Source organism: Canis lupus, chromosome 24, assembly GCF_048164855.1.
Source record: "Canis lupus baileyi chromosome 24, mCanLup2.hap1, whole genome shotgun sequence".
Classification (NCBI taxonomy): Eukaryota; Metazoa; Chordata; class Mammalia; order Carnivora; family Canidae; genus Canis; species Canis lupus.
This window is the reverse complement of record NC_132861.1, coordinates 33,026,778-33,050,768: the sequence shown is the minus strand read 5'-3', so window position 1 is coordinate 33,050,768 and position 23,991 is coordinate 33,026,778. Positions and strand designations below refer to the sequence as shown.

At 42.0% G+C, this 23,991-nt stretch overlaps 1 long non-coding RNA gene across 1 annotated transcript; it reads left to right on the top strand.

Annotated features, from left to right (window-relative positions):
- Nucleotides 1–6,538: 6,538 nt before the first annotated feature.
- Nucleotides 6,539–16,751, top strand: LOC140615996 (uncharacterized). The gene is made up of 3 exons (XR_012016521.1): nucleotides 6,539–10,602; nucleotides 13,828–14,455; nucleotides 16,012–16,751. It is a non-coding gene; the product is annotated as an uncharacterized lncRNA (long non-coding RNA).
- Nucleotides 16,752–23,991: the final 7,240 nt, after the last annotated feature.

The window sequence follows — 23,991 nt, the reverse complement described above, 5'->3', positions numbered from 1 at the left end:
TGAAAACAGCAGCAGGAATCTTTTCCAGAATCAGAGAAGCCCAGACAATGTGTGCTCTTGGGATCATTTGACTGTGGGTTGAAATCTCTGATTAACCAGCACTTGTCATCTTTAGAAAAACTTGCCTCCTGGCTCCAATTTCACAAGTGAATAAACCTAACCTAACCTTCCTGATAGCTCAGGAAGCTTCCACCAAAAGCACCCACCTTTAAAGAAAAAGATTTTTCTTCTAATTATGGTGATAGTATCAACATTCAAATTGGGGCCACGGGTGGCTGGTTCCATAGTGTAAGGACGTGACACAGGTTGTTGCTTTTATGAGTGTCCTTAGAGACTGAATGTCATAGACATCATTAGAGAGTCAAAGTCTGTTGAAGTCAACATAACTATAGAGAGAGAACATGAGAGCCTTTGGATCTTTGGAATAGCCAAGCTCATGAGCAACAAGGAGAAACAACTTTATGCCTTTGGTGTATTTAATTTTGATTTCAGCCTCATCAAAATGCAAATCCCTTCCAATACCATCTCTGCATCCATAAGCATGGGTAATGGTCCAACCTCTGCCATCAAAAGGATTGGAGTCCCTGTGAACTCCATGTGTGAAATATATCAGAATGTCAGCCTCACCCGGTCTAATCTGTCTAGATTTCAGGGAGTCAGATCACTCCATACTTGAAAAGCCTTCTAGATGGCATAGTCAGTACCCTTCTACACCATGTCAGGGGTGTAATTCTTGATTCCATTGTTGATATGACGTTTTGTCCATACTGGCTTCCCCATCATCATCCTGGATAGGTGAACACTGGACCCTTCACAATGAGGTGTGTACATCATTGCAAGAAGAAATGCATTCAGGCATATTTAGCCCCAAGACCTGTTGAATGGTCTGGATTTTACCCACCACCGAGTTGCTAATGACTCTCATTTTGAGCACTGGAGTTCTTTCCATTGACATCTGGAGGCCATAAAATTGTCCAGGTACCTTTGTGCAGACATCACATCATCTTCTTCTAGACTTGTACTACTAGTCATAGGAACAGCTCCAGAAACAGCAGCTTGAAGGATCAGACTTAAGAAACTTCTAACTTCTCTTGAATTGTTCAACCCAATTACTTTACTTTGTTCTTTTTCAATCCCTAGCTGGCTTTTCTTCTTGTCTTATATATATGCAGATATATCCACCCCCATCATTCCTCTACCTCTGTGACACCAGATCTCAGGGAGCACTCCCACCTATAAATTCCTTAATACCTGTACTTCCTATTTAATAATACCTTATATTATTACTTAGCTTTTCATAAAAATGATCTGATTCACCAACTGTACTGTAAGACCCTTGAGGGCACACAAGCCAACCTGGGTTTCCAAATGCATTATTATTGTTGTTATTTATTTGTTACCTTTTATTTTTTAAGTTGACATCTCCCTTCTACTTCTCACTGTCTCCTTTTATCCTGAATCTTCAACTTTAGATCAAAAATGTTTTCACAGGTGCATTCAAATGAAAGTGAGGTAAGGAACATATTGCTGCTCTCTAGCTAGAGGGGAAGGAAGCCCCAGCATTCAGGATCAACGCCCACAAATGATGGCATCATAAAAACCTACAATCAAGCTTGATTTTTTAAAAAAGATTTTCTTTATTTGATAGAGAGAGAAGTGAAAGAGCAAGCAAGCACAAGCAAGGGGGAGCAGCAGAGGGAGAGGGAGAAGCAACTCCCTCCTGAGCAGGGAGCCTGACATGGGGCTCAATTCCAGGACCCTGGGATCATGACCTGAGCTGAAGGCAAACACCCAACCAGCTGAGCTACCCAGGCGATCCCAAGCCTGGTTTTTAAAATTAGGACTCTATATCTGTATCTACAACTTTTAGGCTTTTTTAAGTCTTGCTTTGTTGTTAAAGCCAACAAACGCTATTGTGGGGGATCCAGCATGCATGTAATGGGTTTTCTCAGAATGAAAGGACTTAATTTAAGACATTCTCTGAGTCCTATTGTGGTTTTTACTTGCCTCCTAAATGGGCATTGGCTGAACATTTCCAAGCCCCTTTTATTAGTGAGAGGACAATACACTTGTTTATAAATAATGCTAAGTACAAGTGAAGGTGGTTAGTACCACCTATGCACATCCACCTGCCATGGAAGTCCTGGAGTGGGGAGATTGCTTTACCATTTATTCCAATGACTTGCTCTTGCTTTAGGCATAGAATTGTGCTTAAAAGGGCCCTTCAAGATGATATGGCTCAAACTCCCAGCAAATTCTGGGATTTGCTTTCACATCTGGCCTGTGTCAGACCACTCCCAGTGTTGGCAGATAACTCTTGTGTGAGGCAGTCCCACCCACTGTGCCCAGCTAAAGTAGTCAGGAATCTTCCCACAGTGGGGATGGATCTTCTTAATTTTTGTATGAAATTGCCCTCTGTCTGCCTCCTTCACTGAGCAGGGTATGGACATACATACAGGTGTTGTATGCCTGAATAGCAAAGTGGATGTTAGAATATGTAGGGTAGTATATCCTCTTTCTTGTTTCTTTCCACCATTATTTCAGATAAGTTAAATTTAGAAAGTTATATAATTCTTAAGTGTATGAAAGACCTCAAAGTTCATCTAGATCATGAATTTGCAGCATAAGCAAAAAAATCTGACTCTTTTTGATGCATAAAGTATAGATGTACATACAACACATAAAGAGATATACATTATATCCAGTGGTGGTAAATTTTTATGGAAGAGGGCAATTAGGAAAATATATCTTTAAAAAGGACCTTAGGGTAGAAACAATGAAAACAAAACGTTGAAAAACACCAATAAGCCAGTGTCTTCAGATCAATGAAGTCTGAATCTATGAGGAGTGGGATCCAAACAACACAATTTTTTTTAAGATTTTATTTATTTATTCATGACAGACACAGACAGAGAGAGAGAGAGAGAGAGAGAGAGAGAAGCAGAGACACAGGCAGAGGGAAAAGCAGGCTCCATGCAGGGAGCCCAACGTGGGACTCAATCCCAGGTCTCCAGGATCACCCCCTGGGCTGAAGGCGGCGCTAAACCGCTGGGCCACCAGGGCTGCCCCAAACACACAATTCTTTTGATGCTGTTTTTCTGCTATATAGCCAGGACTGAGCACCAGTGACCTACATGAACCAAAAAAGAGACATCACCTGTCGAGATGAGCAAACTAGACAGAGATAGAGTCCCTCCTGACTGCTATTAGAATAACATTGTTTACACCAAGCCATGATGCCTTTTTCAACTTTTATTCTACACAATTTTGTTATGCTTTATAACATGTTAGCCTGTTGACAATTTGGTCCATGTGTTTAGACCAAACTTTATCCTGACAGCTTGAGTAATGATGTACAGCTCTTTGTGAAAGTGCTATATGCACATGGTTTTGAAAATTCAAATATAAAAAGTATATTCTATTTCTCAACTCCGACACCAGTCTGCCAGTCACTGACTCCCTCCCCCAGATGTGTGCTTTGTGCCAAGTGTCTTGAGTATCTGTCCAACAAAATTCTGTGCCTCCTTCAGGAGCTTTTAAATAATGAAATCACTTGATAATTAAGCAGAAAACGATAGTGCTCAAATCAGAGCTCCCAAGTCGTTTTATTCCCAGCTTCACTGTATCTTCCTTGGGGTTTGGTAACAAGTACACACTCTTCTCCAGGGGTGAAATAACATCACTTTGAGCAACACTACTATTATGTTTTCATTTTATACCGAACCTGCCTATACTGAAAATATCCCTGTAAGATACAATCACAACAGGATGTCTCATTGTCCTGTTAGATGGCAGCAGGAGTGGTAAGTTATCCAGCACTTCACAGAACAAGCTAGAAAACCTGGCCTTTCTCAGACTTCCCCATTTTTGCTTTGCTTTGCTCCCCCCCCCCCTTTTCACTGTAAAAACAAATCGCTTTAAGAAAAAATTGATCAAAATCCTGTATAACTGATATATTTCATAAACTGTAAAAGTCCTAGTGGCCTTTCCAAATGCATGTAATCTTATATTATCCTTGTTGGATAATCTGGATAACTTGGATAGTTTGATTATTGATTCTTCTCATTTGTAATGAAATTTTAAAAATAGAACATTCTTCAAAAAATAAAAAATAAAAAAAGAACATCTATCTATCTTTCTTAACAAGATATTCCTGATGTCCCAAAAGATGACCTGAGGTTGTGACAATCCATCATCTATAGACTTGGATACTAGGCTAATAACTAATCTCCAAAATTCTACTCCTCTTCCCCATCCAACCTCAACACCGAAGTCTTACCCTAAGGAGAAAAACAATTTTATTTCTCCAGGAAGATAAATTTTTAAAACTGTTCTCTTGGAATTTATCCCTACCCCGAACATGCTGACATAGAAGTGATAACAGTTAAATTTAGAAAGTTCTTTCTCAAATCAAAGAATACTCAAGCTGAGAGGAAAAACAGAGCTCATTCTACCCTGTTATTTCACTTAACAGAAAGAAAATGGAAGGCTAGAAAGGTTAACTGGTTTGTCCAAGGTCATGTGGGAAAATTCACTCTTACTAGGTCATTATTGAGTGTCTACCACGTGTCCAGCATGTCCCAGGCCCTGGGGTACAGCCACCAGTGGGTTTCTACCAAGAACATGTGTGGCAGTGCCAGGGATAGGATCCAAGTTTTCTGTTCTCTCCCATCACCCTCCACTACAGTCCCCTCTGGGGGACCTCTGCCATTGCTGTCTCAGAGGATTAGCATTCAGAGTGATAAAAATAAAACAATTTCCAGGAAGATGGAGCCTCATTTTTCTTAGTCCCTTCTGGCAGGAATTGAAGGATATTTGGGAGGAAGCCAGGGACGTGAATGTGTCCTTATTTGTAGAGATGATGTCACTGTCCCAAACCCCACAGGACACGGCCTTGACTAGTTTTATAGTTAGCCCTCTCATGGTTATGCACCCGCTTGTGAATCAAGAGGGTGGTGGGTGCTCGATGGGTGCTGTCACCCTGAGACACACACCACCAGAAACCTGACTCACTCAGGGATCACAACCAAGACTTATCTCCCCTAGAACAGTGCTAGAGCCAGTTGAGCCATAAACAGAACAGCCCTGGAATCTGACTTTCCACCAACGACTTACTGTTCCTGAAATGTCTATATATTTTGGCTTCATGACTTAACAGGAATAGTGTGAAGTAAAATGACGTGAATCACCTAAAGCCTTTCAGATGGTGAAGTACCAGCCCTTGCTAGAAAATAAAACAAGCCACACAGATAGGCACAAAAGCACACGCATGTGCAAATGCACACGTGCACATGCCACATACGCACACGGAAGTAGAGACTTATCCCTGCAAAAATAAAATCTAACAATAAGAAACTCCAAGGAACAGTGACTCTGGAATATCTCTATGAATGAATATTCATTTTGTTTAAAAAATTCAAATAGATGGATGAACCTGGAGAACATCATGCTAAGTAAAATCAGCCAGTCACAAAAAGGCAAATACTATATGATTCCACTCATATGAGGTATCTAGAGCAGTGGAAGGAACAGACGCAAAAAGTAGAATGGTGGTTGCCAGAGTCTTGGGGGGAGGGAAGAATGAGAAGTTGTTGCTTAATGGATACAGTTTCAGTTTTGCAAGATGAAAATGTTCTGAGGATTGGTTGCACCATATGTGAATATACTTAATAATGCTGAATTATACTCTTAAAATGGATTCTGGTAGTCAATTTTATATTATATGCATTTTATCATAATTTTTTAAAGATTTTATTTATTTAATCCTGAGAGACACACAGAAAGAGGCAGAGACCTAGGCAGAGGAAGAAGCAGGCTCACTGCGGACGGGGAACCTAATGCAGGACTGGATCCCAGGACGCCAGGATCATGACCTGAGCCAAAGGCAGCCGCCCAGCCGCAGAGCCACCCAGGTGCCCCGTATTTTATCATAATTTAAGAAAAATTTTTAAATGGAAATGAAGTATAATACATGTTCTCCATCAGGAATTTTCCATCATATATGAATCATATAGGTGTCACAGGGGGAAAAGTCTTTCCTCTCTACCCTCTTGGGTTTAAGACTGGGGCTTGTGAATTAAATTGCCAAAAGCCAGATTGGTGAGAGAAAAGCAATTTTTATTTATTTAGGTATTTGGGAGCTTAGAAAGAAAGTGGCTCAGCTCAACGGCTAAAATTAAGGATTTACGTACCTAACTTAACAGAGGAAAAGGCAAGGGTAGGAAAAGGCTCCTATGGGAAGAACAAATGGTTTCTTTAGGAAAAACAAACAGGCTTTTAACAGAAAAAAAAATGGGAGATAAGAGAGTTTGTGACAATAATTGTTTATGAAAGTGTGAGTGGTCTTCTTTAACTTCTTTGGGGCCTGAAACTTCCCCCTGGAGAGGAGATTTATGATCATTTCATCTTAGGTATCCTTCCTGGGAGTGCAACTGCCCAGAAGAGGGGAATTATGACTGTCTCATTCCCAGGAGTTTCTGCTTTTAGCAAGATAAGTGTGTGGGGAATGGGGGTGGGAGGGCGGGCAGTCAGACAAAGCTTCTTTCTGCATCTGTTGATTCTCAAATGTCTTCAGCTCAAAATAATTTTTATGCCACTGTCGTGTAATTTGGACTACTTCGTAAGTGTCCTGGCAAATATTAAAAAAGGTCCTGTTTGTAATATTTCCCGAAACTTTAGTTAAAAATATGTACACCAAATTAGCCTCTTCCCTCCTTGCAAGGGGTGCCAAATTATGAATTATGCATATATATATATATATATGCACACACATACACAAATTTGCAAAAACTTCACCTGTAAGTTCAATTTTAGTCCACCAAAAGCTGAGACTAAAAGGTCGAAAGATTTTTGAGATCAACTGTCATCGGCAAAAGGCTGTGAAGGCAATTGGGGGCTGTATGTCGGTACAAAAGTGTGATTTTACACCTGGGAGACACCAGCTGTGGGGGACCCAGAGGATTTTATTTTTGCTCTAGATTCTAGAGCCCAGAAGAAATGATACTATAAGAACATGGCCTCTTGAGGGAATGCTTCCTGGTGCTCAGAAGCAGAGATGCTGGTCTGAGTTACTTTTAGAATGCACATTTGTCTATTTCAGGGCATTTTTTAATATTGTTTTCATTCTTAAAATTCTATGTACTTTACTGCCTCATTGCAAGTGTTTGAAATAAATGTAAGGTGTTTTCCGGGCAGGGTAGAAATCTGCAGAACCTTGATACTCCAAGTGTAGTCCTGGACCTGCAGCATGTGGGACCCAGTTAGAATGCAGTCTCAGGTCCCATCCCTGACCTACAGACTAGAATCTGCATTTCAACAAGATCTCCAGGGGATTGCTATGCTCTTTAACAGCCAATTGGAAATGTGGAGTTCTGGGTTCCACTTCAGCCAAACTTTCCTAACGTCTGAGACCCCTTGGCTTAAAAGTTTCAAGTTACTTACATGAACATAAGAAATTTCATATCTAATGAATTTCTATGATAACAGTAATTGCTTCTCGTGGAGAGTGCTGAGGAGGGGAAACTTTCATGTCCTTTGTATGGCTTGAATTTTTTTAAATTATGTATGTATATTATCTTTATTACGATAAAGTAGACACTACTTTGCAATAGAAGAGTACAATTTACAAATTACCTTCCAAAACATGATTTCACAAATGCTCCAAACATCCATGAACCAAGAAGTGATAACATTCGGGTGTCTCTAGGCTACAGATGAAGATTTTGAAGTATAAAGGTCACAAAGGAAACACTGAAAATTAGAGCCAAAAATAGGATCCAAGGGTTTAAAATATTTTTTATTATGAAAAATCCAAACATTTATAAAGTAAAGAGAATATTATAATGGACTCCCACGTAATATCAGTACCTATCAGTACCATGCACTATCACCCCCCCATTCCATTATTTCATATACCAATATCTCTATATACGTTGTAAGGTAAAATGTGCATACATTGAAATGAACAAGCCTTATCCAAATCCCTTTTTTCTCTTAATTCCAATCTTGTTTGGCAAAAATCTGGCTCAATTGCCTCCCAAATGTAAATGCTATTGACGGATTTCCTGCTGTTTCCTACACTGAGTTGAATCATCCTTCCCTCAATTTAGGTTCGGCCAGAAGTGGAATGCCTTTGTTCTCTGTTAGAAAGCATATGGGATATTAAGTCTGATTGCTGCATTGTTACCCACGCACAAGTGAAACCCGGGCATGCCCCCTTCCAACTGTCCTTCTTGCCAGCAAGCCTCCCCACAAATTGAAAGCTCAGAGCCCCTCGGTTGTGCGGTAGCCAGAGCTAGCCTTGCACCCCATCACACCCCAGTGCCCACTTCTCTGAGCCAGCTATTTGGGCTATCATAAATACACTCGATGCTCATTTATTTAGTTTTATGTGCCAGCCGTTGCCCCTACTTGATCTCGTCTCAGAGCAATCTGAACTCAGAAGGCTCCCATTTCCCTTTAAAAGCTGGAAAAGAAAATATAAGCTTGCCTTCCATCTCATTGCAGGAGATGAGTCAGCAGAACAGGAAATTCTCCTTGCACAAGCCCTTCTGATCCCGTGGGTGGGGTGTGTGTGGCATCGAGCGAGGGCTGGGAAGGGAACCGGCTTCTCCCCTGGAACCACTTGGATAGGTGAACAATGTAAGCTGGCTGGTGAGTTCAGCAGTGTTGACACACACCTTGCCAATTAGAATTGCCCCAACATGTTTTGGGGAAAGCTCAGCTGCTTCCAAATAAGGAACAAGGCAAATAGAAAAATCAGTGTTTGCCAACATCTAGGTGGCTTCAGAGGTGGAGAGGTGAGTGGAGCTGCTGCTGGTGAAACTCGCTGTGCATCTGAGCGGCAAGCCCGGCTTTCAGGGATGTTGGAGGAAAGAAGTGATTTAAGGTGGGGTGAAAGAAAGTCCTTTAAAGCCACAAAAGCCCTAGTGGTGCAATTATGCACACGTAGTGAATTACAGGAGCTGCGGGCACTGGAAACATCTCTGTGGGGAAGCCACCTCTGGCCCAATCTGTAGTGACAGTGCCAAGTCCACGGGGGGGGGGCATTCAAGGGGTGGCCCGGGTTCTGCTCCTAACCAGCTGGGAGGCTTGGAGTAAGTCCTCCCATCCCATTCTCGCCTGCAGAAAGACAGTTAGACACGATAAGCGCTTCCATCTCTAAAGTGCAGCTCCTCCTCGACTTATGATGGGGTGACGTCCAGGTAAACCCATCACGAATTGAAGACATCACGAAGTCGAAATGCATTCGATGCTCCTAACCTACCCACCATCAGAGCTCAGCCTTAAACGGCACAGAACAGCAACATTAGCCTACAGTTGGGCAAAATCATCTCACGCAAAGCCTATTTGATAATAGTGTTGACTAGCTCATGTAATTGATTGACTACTGTACTGAAAGCAAAAAACAGGATGGCTCTCCGGGTACAGAAGGGTTGGAAGTAAATCAGTCATTCACCCTCTCGGATGGATGGATGGATGGCGGGGCCGACCGGGAGCTGCGGCTGGCTGCCACTGCTCCGCATCACAAGATAGGATCGTGTGGCACGTTGCTAGCCCGGGAAAAGATCCAAATTCAAAATTCGAAGTATGGTTTCTACTGCATACATATCGCTTTCGCAGCATCATACGGTGGAAAAATGTTAAGTCGCACCCTGGTTAAGTCGGGGGCCGTCTGTACCGTAGCTCCACTGCAAACTCAAATTGGATTAGCATTAACCCCACATTTTCCTCTCCTTCCATGACTTTTCCAATGAGACAGTAAGAAAGAAATAACTGAGTGTGGCTGTGAGCGAGGCCAGGACTCTTTAAAATAACTATTCTGTGGGAATCAGGCACTGGGTGCTGTGTGTGTGTGTGTGTGTGTGTGTGTGTGTACATTCCTACTGGGTGGGGCTGTGTGGAGGGGAAAAAGCATTCAGCCGCTCTGAATGCTTCAGCTTTGCAGAAAAATAGATGCAGCAAAGATTGAGGAGTGAGATTTTTGCATAGAAGGTGGGGGAGGAGTAAATGTGCTGAGATTAAAAAAAGAATGAGGACACAGAAGGGTAGGCTGAGAATGAGCCAAGAAGTAAAAATATGCTGGGGCTTTTAAAAAGGGTGTAGCCAGAGCCGGTTAAAGCCTACCCTTCCACTCGGCCTGGCCTTCCCCTCACCCCGCCTGGACCCATTCTAAATTCTTTCGAGGCGCGGGGCCCTCCCCCCTCCTCCCCCGCGGAGAAAGGATCTAGGAGCCGGGAGGAAGTGACACATTTTCCTGCTTGAATGGAGCAGGCCCCTGCAGCAGCTTCTCAGCAGTCGTCAGCAATCTTATCTCACCCCGGCCATCCATCGAGGGCGCCTGGTTCCTCAAACAATGCTTTCCTCTGGCTGAATGAACCCTGGGCGAGGACTAGAAGGCCCAGGCGGCTCCGTGTTTAGAGGTTCAGGGTAACCTGTGTGCTTCATGTTCCTTTCTAGTGCACCATCCAATGAATAATCAAGCTCTGAGGGTAGCACTCACTTAGACTTTTGTTCCTCCAGAAAAGGGGTCTCATTCCTGCCCCTGCATCTCGGGAATGCCGTGCAGGGGGCCCCAGAGCTGTGAAGTAGGAGAATCCTAAGGTAGGTAGCCCTGAAGGCCTGAACTTGCGCTGTGTGACCTTGGGCAACTTATGCAGCCTCTCTGACCTTCTGTATCTTCCTCTATAAAGGGAGGCAGTGGGTTGGAAATAATAACTGCCTTGTAGGTTCCAATGAGGACTTAATAAGGTAGCAGGTGTGAAGTGCTTAGAGTGTTGTAAATATGTAAAGAAGTCCATTTTCCTACCCACCCACCCACCCCAACCCACCCCCCCAGGTCCAACCCACACTACCATTTGCCAGCCCCTTAATGGCACTTTTTATCAGTACCTTACCAGCTTAGCATTTAATTTTATGCAGTTATATTATAGTTTAATCATACAGGCCTCATTCCCTCAGTCATGCCAAAAACATAAATCAGCATTCCAGGCGAACATCTTATTAGCGGCTCCCAAATGACTAACTAAATGCTGTACTAACAGAATAATAAAACTGCATAAAAATAGAGAGTGGAGTGAAACACAACACAGGCACAAATGGCCTCCAGACCTCTCTGTTCCCACGACTGGTTTTATCCTGCCTGGTGTGTATCTCTACTATGGAAGATTTTTCTTATTATGTGGTAATGACCTGGTTCCATACTTGTTTCTTGCTAGTTTAGAAGCTCCTTGAAGGCAGGGACAATGCTGCTTTTATCTCTGTATTTCTAGAACTTAGCTTAACAAAGTACATTATAGGTACATAATAACTGTTTCATCAGTTACTTTGAACAAGCCATGAACTAGTAGATTTTGGTCTCTTCTATTCACTGGTGTAGCCTCTACACATGGAATAATGCCTGGCACATAGCAGGCGCTCACTAGACATGTGTAGAGTGATTGCCTTGAGGCCTTCTTGGGCTGCACATTCTTCATCAGTATGAGGCTGGTTCACTGGGGTCAGTGGACTAAATTAGCAGTTCTCAAATCCTGGTTCTCCAATGGCCCACACCAGAATTGCACTGGAATTTTATTTTATTTTAAGATTTTATTTATTTATTCATGAGAGACACAGGGAGAGAGGCAGAGACATAGGCAGAGGGAGAAGCAGGCTCCATGCAAGGAGCCCATTGTGGAACTTGATCCCAGGTCTTGGGATGACGACCAGAGCCGAAGGCAGAAGCTCAACCACTGAGCCACCCAGGCATCCCTGCACTGGGATTTTAACAGACACGAATTCCCTTCCCAGACTCCACTCTTGAATGATTCAATAGGTCTGAGCTAGGATCCATACATTTGTAGCTTAAAAAAAGAGGAAATCTTTCCAGATGAATCTGGTCAGGACAAAATGTAGGCCTCACTAAATGTATTAGATATTCCTAACAGTTCTCATGTAGAATGATTTGGTATATCACTGTTTCAAAAGACTGCAGATCATCATAGGAGTTTACAAGGCTGATAAAAAGTGAATGTATAGAGCTTTATTTAAACAAAGAGTGCCTCAGGCAAAGTAGTCATCACGCACCCTTTAAACTGATATATTTTTTTTGACAGGTGCTTAGAGAAGTTAGAGAGGAACACATTTTTTTAAAGAAATAAATATGTATTACATACCTCTTTCTGTTCAAAATAAGAGATTTTTGACATGTATGTTTTTCTGATTTCTGAACCAGACAACTTCTTAGGAGGCAGATAGCACAGTTTCAAACTTAAGTAAAAATAAGTTGTTTCAGGTAAACAACACAATGTCATTCATCACTTGTCAACCATTAGCTGGCTGCTGTCAGGGTTGGGGCAGGCCCTGAATAAAGCAGCCCCTGGACCTTATACACATGTGCCACAAAATGCTAAAGTTACTAAAGGTACCAAAACTAGGAAGGGTTTTATATATTTTTTAAATTAATTTATTTATCTTGAGAGAGAAAGTGCACAAGAGAGCACATGAGCTCACAAGTGAAGGGGGCGGGGGGGGGGGTTGGGGAGGCAGGGGAAAGGAGACAGACAAGCAGACTGCACTGAGCTGGGAGCCTGACATGGGCTCCATCCTACGACCCTGAGTCCATGACCTGAGCTGAAACCAAGAGTCAGATGCTTTTTTATTTTTTAAAGATTTTATTTAGTTATTCATGAGAGACATAGAGAGAGAGAGAGAGAGAGGCAGAGACACAGGCAGAGGGAGAAGCAGGCTCCATGAAGGGAAGCCTGACATGGGATTCGATCCTGGGTCTCCAGGATCATACCCTGGGCCGAAGGTGGCGCTAAACCGCTGAGCCACCTGAGCTGCCCAAGAGTCAGATGCTTAACCAACTGAACCACCCAGGCAGTTCAGGGTTTTGTATTTCTTCCAGGGCACACTCTACTTTGGTGATGGCAGGACCAATTTATATTTCACCAATTGGGTATTCTCTCTTGGTTGGGATTATTCGACTTTACTCCAGTGATGGTTGAACACCCCTTTTAGATTGATGCTGACTGGCTGGCCCATAGTCCTCTTCCCATTTGAGGCATGCTAATCAAATGGCAAAAGATCACTTCTATACCACCATAAAGATTTTTTTCCCTTTCTCCCAAATCAAAGATTTGGTCTTCATCTGTTATATAATGGTACAGGTGGGGGATGAGGAGGCTGGGGTGGAAGAGAGAAGCAGGACTGTTTAAACTGGGTCAAGTTCCCTCCTGTTCAATAGCCCAGCATTCCCTAAGAAGCCAGGTACCTGGGGGAAGAATCCAAGGGAACCCTCTAGTGATTCAGCATCTCTTAGCAGCCAAGTAAGGATGGGACAACGAAGGTGCTGTGGTCGTCTGTTGAATTACACCAATGTGCTTATAGTTAGTTACTCTTTGTTATTTGTTTTTTTTTTTTTTCTGTTTTGAAGAAAAATTTTGCAGTTTTTACATTGTTACTGAAAAACAAAAAACTTGTGACATTTCACAACACCTAGGCCATTCAGTCAACATTTGACAGTTCTATCATGTTTCTGACACAGAAACATATTCAACTCCTCAGGGATGGTTAAGAACGTCACATGTCTGCCTTTCTAATTCCCTGTGCTTTGTTTATGTCACTATGTGACTTCTGGTCACACTGGCAGATAAGGTCAGTAATATAGTTGCACAGTCCCCAAGGATATTCTGTGTGGTGACAGAGGAGGGCATTTTCTCAACACTGTTGCCCACAGGGATACCGGGGAGAGGTCTTCTGGTGAGTCACTGGCCAAGCAAGTGCATGCTATTAAGTTTCGCAAGAAACTTCAGGATGTATTTATTTTTATTATTATTATTTTTAAAGATTTTGTTTATTCATGGAGACACACAGAAAGAGCGAGACAGAGACACAGGCAGAGGGAGAAGCAGGCTGTCTGCAAGGAGCCTGATGTGGGACTTGATCCCAGACCCCAGGATCACACCCTGAGCTGAAGGCAGATGCTCAACCGCTGACCCATCCAGGCATCCCAAGTTCAGGATTTAATAGGAAAATTCCAGACTACAAACTTTTAGTTGACTAAGAAAAAAACAAACAAAAAAAGTGAAAGAGACATGCACAAAGACCATAGCACTTTTCATCAATTTTTAGGAACTAGAGTGACAAAATGGAGGTCATCAACATTTTGGATTTGGCCACAGAGTTGATTTCTCTGGAAGGACTAGAAACTCACACTGAAGGGCACCCAAGTTCTTCCTTTGAGATCCAAAGCTATGAAGAAAGTCTCCAAGCATGACCTGGGAGAAGTTGCTCCTCTGGTAACCAGTAGGATTTGTATTGAGCATGGAATCATTTAAGGAGCGTTGGCTGATGGAGGTGGCATACAAAGGCATGTATTTCAGGACTGTACTCTCAGACTTTCTGCAGAGGGATGAAGAAGACTGGGGATGACTCTTCCATGTAAAACCAAAGTAGCCTGCATGTCATCTGCAAGGTTTGTAATAACCATTCTGCCTTTCTTCAAAAACATATCTCTTGTGAGCAGTTGAGAGAAATGTCATGTTCTTAGCAACAACTTTTGAGTGAGTGGAAACTCTTTGTAAATAAATGGAAATAGATCACATCTTATTTCATCGTACTCTAGTTCCCTCAACTCTAGTATTGTGATCCTCAGACATCCTATTGTATTTTGTGACCTTGCGTTTCTAGCTCAGTATTAATGGGAAGGCGGATGAAAAGCCACACTTGTTCTGCACTAGTGATATTTTTCCAAAACATTTGTTGCTAATTCTTGGACAGAACATGTGGTATTCACCTCCATTTCATCAGGGTATAAGGTCTAATAAAAAGACAACATTTGATTGTGATACTTTTTTAACCAACAGCACTGATTCACGGGGAATAATTGTAAAGGGCCTGTAATCTACCAGCATAAGGACATTTACTATTTAGTATGAATCATCCCATAAGACCTTCCCCCCAATAAATCAATGGTTCTTAATATTATGGGCCATGGGCCCCTTTAAAAAACTGATGAAAACTATGGAACCTCTGCTTAGAACAGAGCACATACTCATTTGCATAGAATATTTTTCATGACTAATCATGGGATTTATTCACCTCAAGTTAGAATTCCCTTTCTTTTCTTTTCTTTTTTTTTTTTTTAAGATTTTATTTATTCATGAGAGACAGAGAGGAAGAGACAGGTAGAGGGAGAAGCAGGCCCCATGCAGGGAGCCCAACCTGGGATTCGATCCCGGGTCTCCAAGATCACACCCTGGTCTGAAGGCGGCGCTAAACCGCTGAGCACCCCGGCTGCCCTTAGAATTCCCTTTCTATAGACATAGGAGAAATAGAAAAAGAAAATTCTGGAATGGATCTTCTTTCCAAAATTCCTTGAGGCCCATCTCCATGATGAGCATTTAAAATTCCAGGTTCTAGGACCGTATCTTTAAATGGTGAAACTTGGGATCCCTGGGTGGCGCAGCGGTTTAGCGCCTGCCTTTGGCCCAGGGCGCGATCCTGGAGAGACAGGATCGAATCACACGTCGGGCTCCCGGTGCATGGAGCCTGCTTCTCCCTCTGCGTGTGTTGTGTCTCTGCCTCTCTCTCTCTCTCTGTGACTATCATAAGTAAATAAAAAAAAAAAAAAAAATGGTGAAACTTGAGGTCCAGTTATTTCTGCCACCATTTTTAATCTCTCTTCTTGCAATAGTTCTCCGCCTTGCCCTAGGTTAGAATCATATGTAGAATTTTTTAAAATCCCAATGTGTGGCCAAAACCACATCCCAGATCAATTAAATCAATTTCTGGAAGGTGGGAGCAAGGGATCAATAGTATTTCAAGCTCCTGGATAATTTGGATATTAAACTGAGGTTGAGAAACACTGCTTTTCTGCCTCTCCATACTTACAAGAACAATTCTGTTAGTCTGGGCATTCCAGCCCCTGCAAACTCCTGTGTCTTTCTGTGACATTTTCAGTGTCTTTTCTGTGTGGGGTATAACAATTCCCTCTTTAAGCTAATAATTGCCTTTCACCTCGTTATTTAGGATGTCACTAAGAAATGTATTGTTCAGCTACCACTTAAGAAAGATTTCATTTGACTCAGAGGTTATGATGGGGAGAACAAGAAGCAGAAGAAAACAAAAGCTACCCTGGATTATTAAACTCCATCCAATCTCATGGATATGCTTTACTGAAAGAACAGAAGACAAAGAGGAGGTGGTGGCCAAAAAAAAAATCCCTGAAGCTGATTTTGAAGAGGTAGATGACTCAGTTAAATCTGCATGAGTGAAGAAGTCCAGAAACAAGGCAGAAACATCTAAGAAGTGATGTGCCTTTCATCAGAAGAGGTGAAGAGTAAGATGAAGACTGAGTAGGTGGGATTAAGTAGGCAGGGGGAAAGAAAGTTCCTATAAAGTCATAAGTTGAGAGCTAGAAGGGACCACTGAGATACTCTAGTGCTATGTCTTTCATCTTATAGATGAAAAGCAACCCAGGTTGGTGATGTCCCTGCCTGAAGCCTCAGCTGGTATTAAGGGGGAGCAGGCATGGGCTCACACCTCCTGAATGCAGAGAGTTCTCTCATCTTCCATGTCTGGGGCTCCTTAAATAGGGTGACCACACACTTTGTTATCTAAACCTAAACTTTTGGGGCACCTGAGTGGCTCAGTGGTTGAGCGTCCGCCTTTAGCTCAGAGCATGATCCCAGGATCCAGGATCAAGTCCCACATCAGGCTCCTTGCAAGGAGCTTGCTTCTCCCTCTGCCTAGGTCTCTGCCTCTCTTTCCGTGTGTCTTTCATGAATAAATAAATAAAATCTTAAAAAATAATAATAAATAAATAAACCTAAACTTTTTTTAGAGAGATTTATGTATTTATTTTAGAGAAAGAGAGCATGCACGCAAGCGGAGGGAGGGGCAGATGGAGAGGGAGAAAGTGAATCTCAAGCAGACTCTCTGCCGAATCAGAGCCCACTGTGGGGCTCTGGGGCTCAATCCCACCACCGTGAGATCATGAACTGAGTGGAAATCAAGAGTTGGATGCTTAACCGACAAACCCACCCATGCGCCCTTAAACCTAGACATTTTTTTTTTTTTCTTATGATAGTCACACGGAGGGAGAGAGAGAGGCAGAGACATAGGCAGAGGGAGAAGCAGGCTCCATGCACCGGGAGCCCGACGTGGGATTCGATCCCGGGTCTCCAGGATCGCGCCCTGGGCCAAAGGCAGGCGCTAAACCACTGCGCCACCCAGGGATCCCAACCTAGACATTTTTGAGAGTAAAAGGGGACAAAAACAGGCAAGCCTAGGACTTTTTTTTCTTTTTAAAACTTATTTGTCATCTATCTTATTTTGCATTACCTGTCATCTTCTTGATAATTGTTTTGGTTTTTTTTTAAGATTTTATTTATTTATTCATGAAAGACACAGAGAGAGAGAGAGGCGGAGACATAGGCAGAGGGATAAGCAGGCTCCATGAAGGGATCCTGACCTGGGACTCGATCCCGGGACTCTAGGATCACACCCTGAGCTGATCCACCCTTCTTCCTCTTCTTGATAATTGTACCATCAGTCATCCTATTGGAAAGTTGCTTTTAGCAGTTTTTCAATGACCTCCAACTCATCTCCCAGCTCTTCCAGTTAAGAACACTGAGCTGTCAATCAAAAGAAAATTTGGCTGATATTTCTTTTTTCTGGGAAAGCATGCATGCGTATGCACGCATATGTGAGCAGAGCATGGGCAGAGAGAGAGAGAGAGAGAGAGAGAATCTTAAGCAGGCTCCATGCCCAGCACATGGGGTTTGATCTTACAACTCTGAGATCATGACCCATAAGATCATGACCTGAACAGAAACCAAAAGTCAGATGTTTAACCGACTAAGCCACTCTGATGCTCCTAGGCTGGATTTAAATATCTGCTGCATATTGGTCAGTGATGACAATGGCACCTCGAGTCGGTTTTCTGTAGGTACCGCTCTTATGTCAGGCTGTTAAAAATTTACTCTTTTGGGACCTTCCAAGAACGGAGTGCATTTCCTTATGTGAGAGTAATGCTGTTTCCAAATGGCTAATTATATATGTCTCCTTCACCATCTGTTTTTATTTCTAAAAGGATCCAAGGTAGTTACCAGACTCTGAGATACTTGGTAAACCCCTTTGTAATCACCCTGTACTGATATAGAGTGAATTCCTATTATAAAACTTGACATAGGCTTTTGGGACTCCATTTTTAATCAACCTTAGGACCAATCAGGAGCAGGACTCTGTCAAGTTTACACAATCCTTATAACACATAGATTTCAGCCAATGTCCACCCAGCTGTTGTGGTCTCATTTTCAGATTTCTTTACACAGCAGCTGGTTAATTCAATTATCTTAATTTTCAGTGGCTTACCTCTGATAGTCCTCGGTTTGCTGTTAACAGTAGACTTTTGCTCTACGGAAGTAGCTTAAGCCCATTTATTCCTGGATGTGTCAGGATTTTAGCTGAGGAACTACCTTCCAACTTTAATGGAACTGTCACTGTATGATTATGTTGTCTTGATTTTATTAGCCTCCTTCAGACATGGCTTTACTTTCCCTTGGATGATTTGCTTGGGGCCATGAAGCCTACACTGATGTGAGAGGTTCAATTGCAGAGGTGGGTACCTGTGCTAGAGGGAAGTCTTCTCAGATTGGAAAGCGGGGAACATAGGTGGACACTCAATAGCATTCTCATGTGACCTTCAAAAAAATCACACATTTTTCCTTCTGCAAGTTGGTGGGGAAGGTGAACTTCGCTGGGGTGGAGGAGGTTAGATCGTGGAGGTGGGTGCTTCAAATAGCATTTGCAGAATGGTGTCTTATCTAATTTCCCTTGCTGAAAGCAATTTTGAAGTTTAACTTCTGTTGTAGCTTTATTGCCTTCCAAATTAAGAAGTTATTAAATTGAAATTTTGATTGCAAAGCTACCAACATACCCTCTCAGAGAGGTTTTTGCAGGTCTATTAGTATAAGCCGGATTTGATTCATTAAGCTTTCCATTTTTTCCAAAGCCATTGTCAAGTGTTTTTGGAAGCCTTTCTCAGGCAGTGGAAGTCTGTCTAAGGATGAGGCATACAGTCATACCAGGCCACATTTGGGGGCTTTGTTCATATGTTTTACCAACTAGGGGGTTTTCCTCGGCCATTTATAGTTTGATTGTCTTCAAAATATATTTGAGGATCTATCCTCTATAAGTGCTCTGGGTCAAGGGATATGAATGTACTGAGATAATCAGTAGTTTGGTGGGATAATGGAAGAAACATTAGATCAAATGAGCCAAAAACTGGCTCCTAGTTCCCAGACTCTCCACAAACTAGCTGGGTGACCTCAAGCAAGCCACCAGTATTTAATAACAAATACCTTAATCTCTTAGAACCCCAGAGTTCCCATTTCTCTCAGTAAAGGTCTCTGTGAGATAGCAAACATGACAAATAAAGCTAGTATGTTTTCCCAGTGCAGAAAACCATCGTTGATCTTACTGTCATGCATAATGACATGAAATATGAAATGTGTAAAAACTGAAATGGGCAGACCTGTGGCTCACTCAAAAATTTGGAAGGTAAACCCAGGAAGACCTGCATACACCTTCCCCCATACACTTCCAGCGTTCCAGGCAGACTCAGTGTGGCACCAGGCTTCAAATTCAGAAGTGCTATTGTAAAACATTTGAAGTGTATGTTGCTATCAAAGGCTATTTTCTGAATGATTACAAGACAATTGAACCTTTTGTTGCTCTGAAGGGCCTAGAAGCAATGTGGCTGGACTTGAATATGGTAGACCAAGATCCAGTAATCAATATTAGAGGACCTCTAGGTTCTTGAATGTATTCAGACTCAATAGCTTACCTGAATAGTTAGTGCAAAACTGATGAATAGAAGGTCTGGTGGAAACACGTCAAAGGATTTGGTATTTTGAGTTGAATATTCCATGGCTAAGAATGTATGTAAGGAAGGAAATGTGTGTAATGACGACTCATGGAAGTACCGTCTCATCACTGTTGTCAATGAGTCCAGAAGAATAATGAAGGAAAATGCAGGATGTCTAGTCAGGAGGCTTGGAAGAACTATTAGCACTGAAGAGTTTCTCGTGGCTTGCTACAGAATGCCTTGAACTAGATATGAATAGGGAGTAGGCAATGGCAAGCTCCAATAAACCTAATATAATGCATGTCCAAAATGAGGTTAACGCACAGAAACAACAGCTTAAGCCCAAAAGTGCATTATCACACATTGGGGCAAAGTTGTGTACTGACTTCTGGGAAGAAATACAGGAGTGATACTGGCTGAGAGAATAGTTAGAAACGAATAAGGAATAGCTTCTAGTACACACAAATTGATCTTTATTGCAACAACAACCTTTATTTGTAAGCATAGATTTCTTTTGATGTTGGTTGGTTGGTTGGTCATCAGTCATGACAACACACATTCTAACATGTCTGTTTCACCATCTCAATAAAAAAAGAGATTTACTTATGTGGAAGTCACTGAATCTGTGAGTGGTGATGTGCTAATAAATGTCTGACCACTAACTCTCTGGTGAGGGCAGGAAGGGGTGGAGGGGGGTGAAGGGGATGGGCTAATTTCTAGCTCTTGCTGTTTTCTGAGGTATGAATATCCCCATCATGACCAATTTTTTAAAGATTTTATTTATTTATTCATGAGAGACACACAGAGAGAGGCAGAGACAGAGGGAGAAGCAGGCTCCCCACAAGGAGCTCGATGTGGGACTCGATCCCGGTACCCGGGATCAAGACCTGAGCTGAAAGCAGATGCTCAACTGCTGAGCCATCCAGGCATCCCGACCAATTTCTACCATACAGATACAATAGATGTAAATAACCCCAAAAGCGTAGAAAATAGTAAAATGGTAAAATAATTAGGAAGTAATGAGATTTGAGTGTTTATTATCTTTGTTTATAATATAAATGATTTGATTGTTAGCATATAATTTTTAAAATGTCTTTAACAATCAGTTTGCAAAATTCCTAAAAATGTAACAATCAGCTCTTAAGAGACAACATGATGTGGGTCCAGCACACCATTGCCTAGGAGTCAAAGAACATCAGACCATCTTTAGGGAAAGATAAAAAGAGAAAGGAATAGCAGTGAGATATTTTTTTATTTATGAAAAAAATGCAGAGAAATATGGGTTTAGATCCTGCTCCATTCAAGTTAATACTTGAGAGTGATAATGCTCAAATAATGCTGACTTATGGATTACTGTTTTTTGTCCATAAGTTTGGGTAATGCTTCATGTTAGATCTCATTTGCTGCATATTCACGATGTACATTTAAAAATTACATGGTAATGGGGCACCTGGGTGGCTCAGTGGGTTAAACATCTGACTTCAGCTCAGGTCATGATCTTTGATCTCAGGGTCCTGGGATGGAGCCCTGCAGAGATCTCTGCACTCAGTGGAATGTCTGCTTCTCCGTCTCCTTCTGTCCCTCCTCCTGTGCAAGCATACACACACACACTCTCTCTCTCTGTCTCTCATGAATAAATAAATAGAATCTTGAGACACAGAGAGAGAGAGGCAGAGACATAGGCAGAGGGAGAAGCAGGCTCTCCCCAAAGAGCCCGATGCGGAACTCGATTCCAGATCCTGGGATCAGAACCTGAGCTGAAGGCAGATGCTCAACCACTGAGACATCCAGGCATCCCAGTAAATAAAAGCTTTTAAGAAACTACATAGTAGGGATCCCTGGGTGGCGCAGTGGTTTGGCGCCTGCCTTTGGCCCAGGGCGTGATCCTGGAGACCTGGGATCGAATCCCACGTCGGGCTCCCTGCATGGAGCCTGCTTCTCCCTCTGCCTATGTCTCTGACTCTCTCTCTCTCTCTGTGTGACTATCATAAATAAATAAAAATTTAAAAAAAAAAAAAAAAAAAAGAAACTACATAGTAAAGAACCCTTTTATACCTAACGTTCCCCAACTTTCTTTTTTTTTCTTTTTTTTTTAATTTTTATTTATTTAGGATAGTCACACAGAGAGAGAGAGAGAGAGAGGCAGAGACACAGGCAGAGGGAGAAGCAGGCTCCATGCACCGGGAGCCCGATGTGGGATTCAATCCCGGGTCTCCAGGATTGCGCCCTGGGCCAAAGGCAGGTGCCAAACCGCTGCGCCACCCAGGGATCCCTCCCCAACTTTCTTGACTGTAGGATCCTTTTTTCACCCCACGGAGTACTTAATATTTTGTGGAAAATAGATTGAAAAAACACTGCTCTGTGAGTATACTGTAAGTACCCTGTCCCTCAGCATTTGTTATTAATGACTTCAGTTGGATACTTTATAGCATGTGGGCCAAATGTGTAAATATGCTAAATCAGTGATTCACAAAATGACTGTATATTAGATTCACCAAGAATTTTGTTTTATTTATTTAAAATGCAAAATATTATGTTTTATTTATTAAGTAGACTCCATGCCCAATGTGAGGTTTAAACTCATGACCCTGAGCACTAGGGTCACATGCTTTCCTGACTGAGCCGGCCAGGTGTCCCTAAGACATTATGTTTTAATATATATAGAGAGAGTAAAATAATTACTGGTCAAGTTAATTAGCATATCTGTCTCCTCACATAGTCACTGCTCTGTGTGTGTGTGTGTGTGTGTGTCTGTGTGGTGAGAGCACTGAAATCTATCTTAGCACATTTCCAGTATATATAATACACTATTATTAACTACAGTTATCACGCAGTACATAGACCTCTAGAATTAATTCTTAACTAAATGAATAAATAGTTCATTTATGTAACTGCAACTTTGTACCCTTTTGACCAACATCTCTCCACTTCTCTCTCCCCTTAGCCCCTAGCAACCACCATTCTCCCTGCCTCTATGAGTTTGAATTTAGCCTTACATATAAGTGAAATCATGCAGTATTGTCTTTCTGTGTTAGGCTTATTTCACTTAGCATAGTGTCCTTCAGTTTCATCCATATTGCTGTAAATGGCAGGATCTCCTTTTTTAAGGTTAAATAACACTCCATTACATATATATATATATATATATATATATATATATAATTTTTTTTAATCTACTCTTCCAGTGACAGATGTTTAGGTTGTTTCTATATCTTGGATATTTTGGGGGTTTTTTGTTTTGTTTTGTTTTTTTAAGATTTTATGTATTCATTCATGAGAGACACACAGAGAGAGAGAGGCAGAGACACAGGCAGAGGGAGGAGCAGGCTCCACGCAGGGAGTCCGATGTGGGACTCAATCCCGGGACCCCAGGATCACTCCCCGGGCCAAAGGCAGGTGCTCAACCGCTGAGCCACCCAAGGATTCCCATCTTGGATATTTTGAATATTGTTACATAAACATGGGAAAACAGATACTTCTTTGAGGTATTAATTTCATTTCCTTTGGATATATACCCAGAAATGGGATTGCTGGATCTTATGGTTGGAAGCTTCTCAAAGGACCTACTAAATCAGAATCTTTGGAGTTGGGGCCTAAAATCTTCCCTGTCAAACATGTGAACTTCCTGTAACATCTTTGGTTGTCATAGTCTACTTTTTCTTAATAATTTGCTAGTGTGTAATGTGTAAATTCTTGAGTATGTAATATAACTGATCATCAGTTGTGAACTCAAGGGACTTTATATGTAAGAACTGATCAAAGCTTTAATATATTTGAAATTCTCTTTTAAAAAATATTTTGCTACCAAATTTTAAGCTAAAAAGCCATGGGAAGGGCAGCCTGGGTGGCTCAGCGGTTTTGTGCTGCCTTCAGCTCGCAGCCTGATCCTGGAGACCAGGGATGGAGTCCCACATTAGGCTCCCTGCATGGAGCCTGCTTCTCTCTCTGCCTGTGTCTCTGCCTCTCTCTCTCTCTCTCTCTCTCTCTCTTTCTGTCCCTCATGAATAAATAAATAAAATCTTTAAAAAAAATAAAAAGTCACGGGAATAATTCTCTAGAATTGCAAACATGGCTTTTTAGATTTTCTCTACACATTTTTCATTTTCTATGAACCATTCATCAAATTATAATCAATAAAA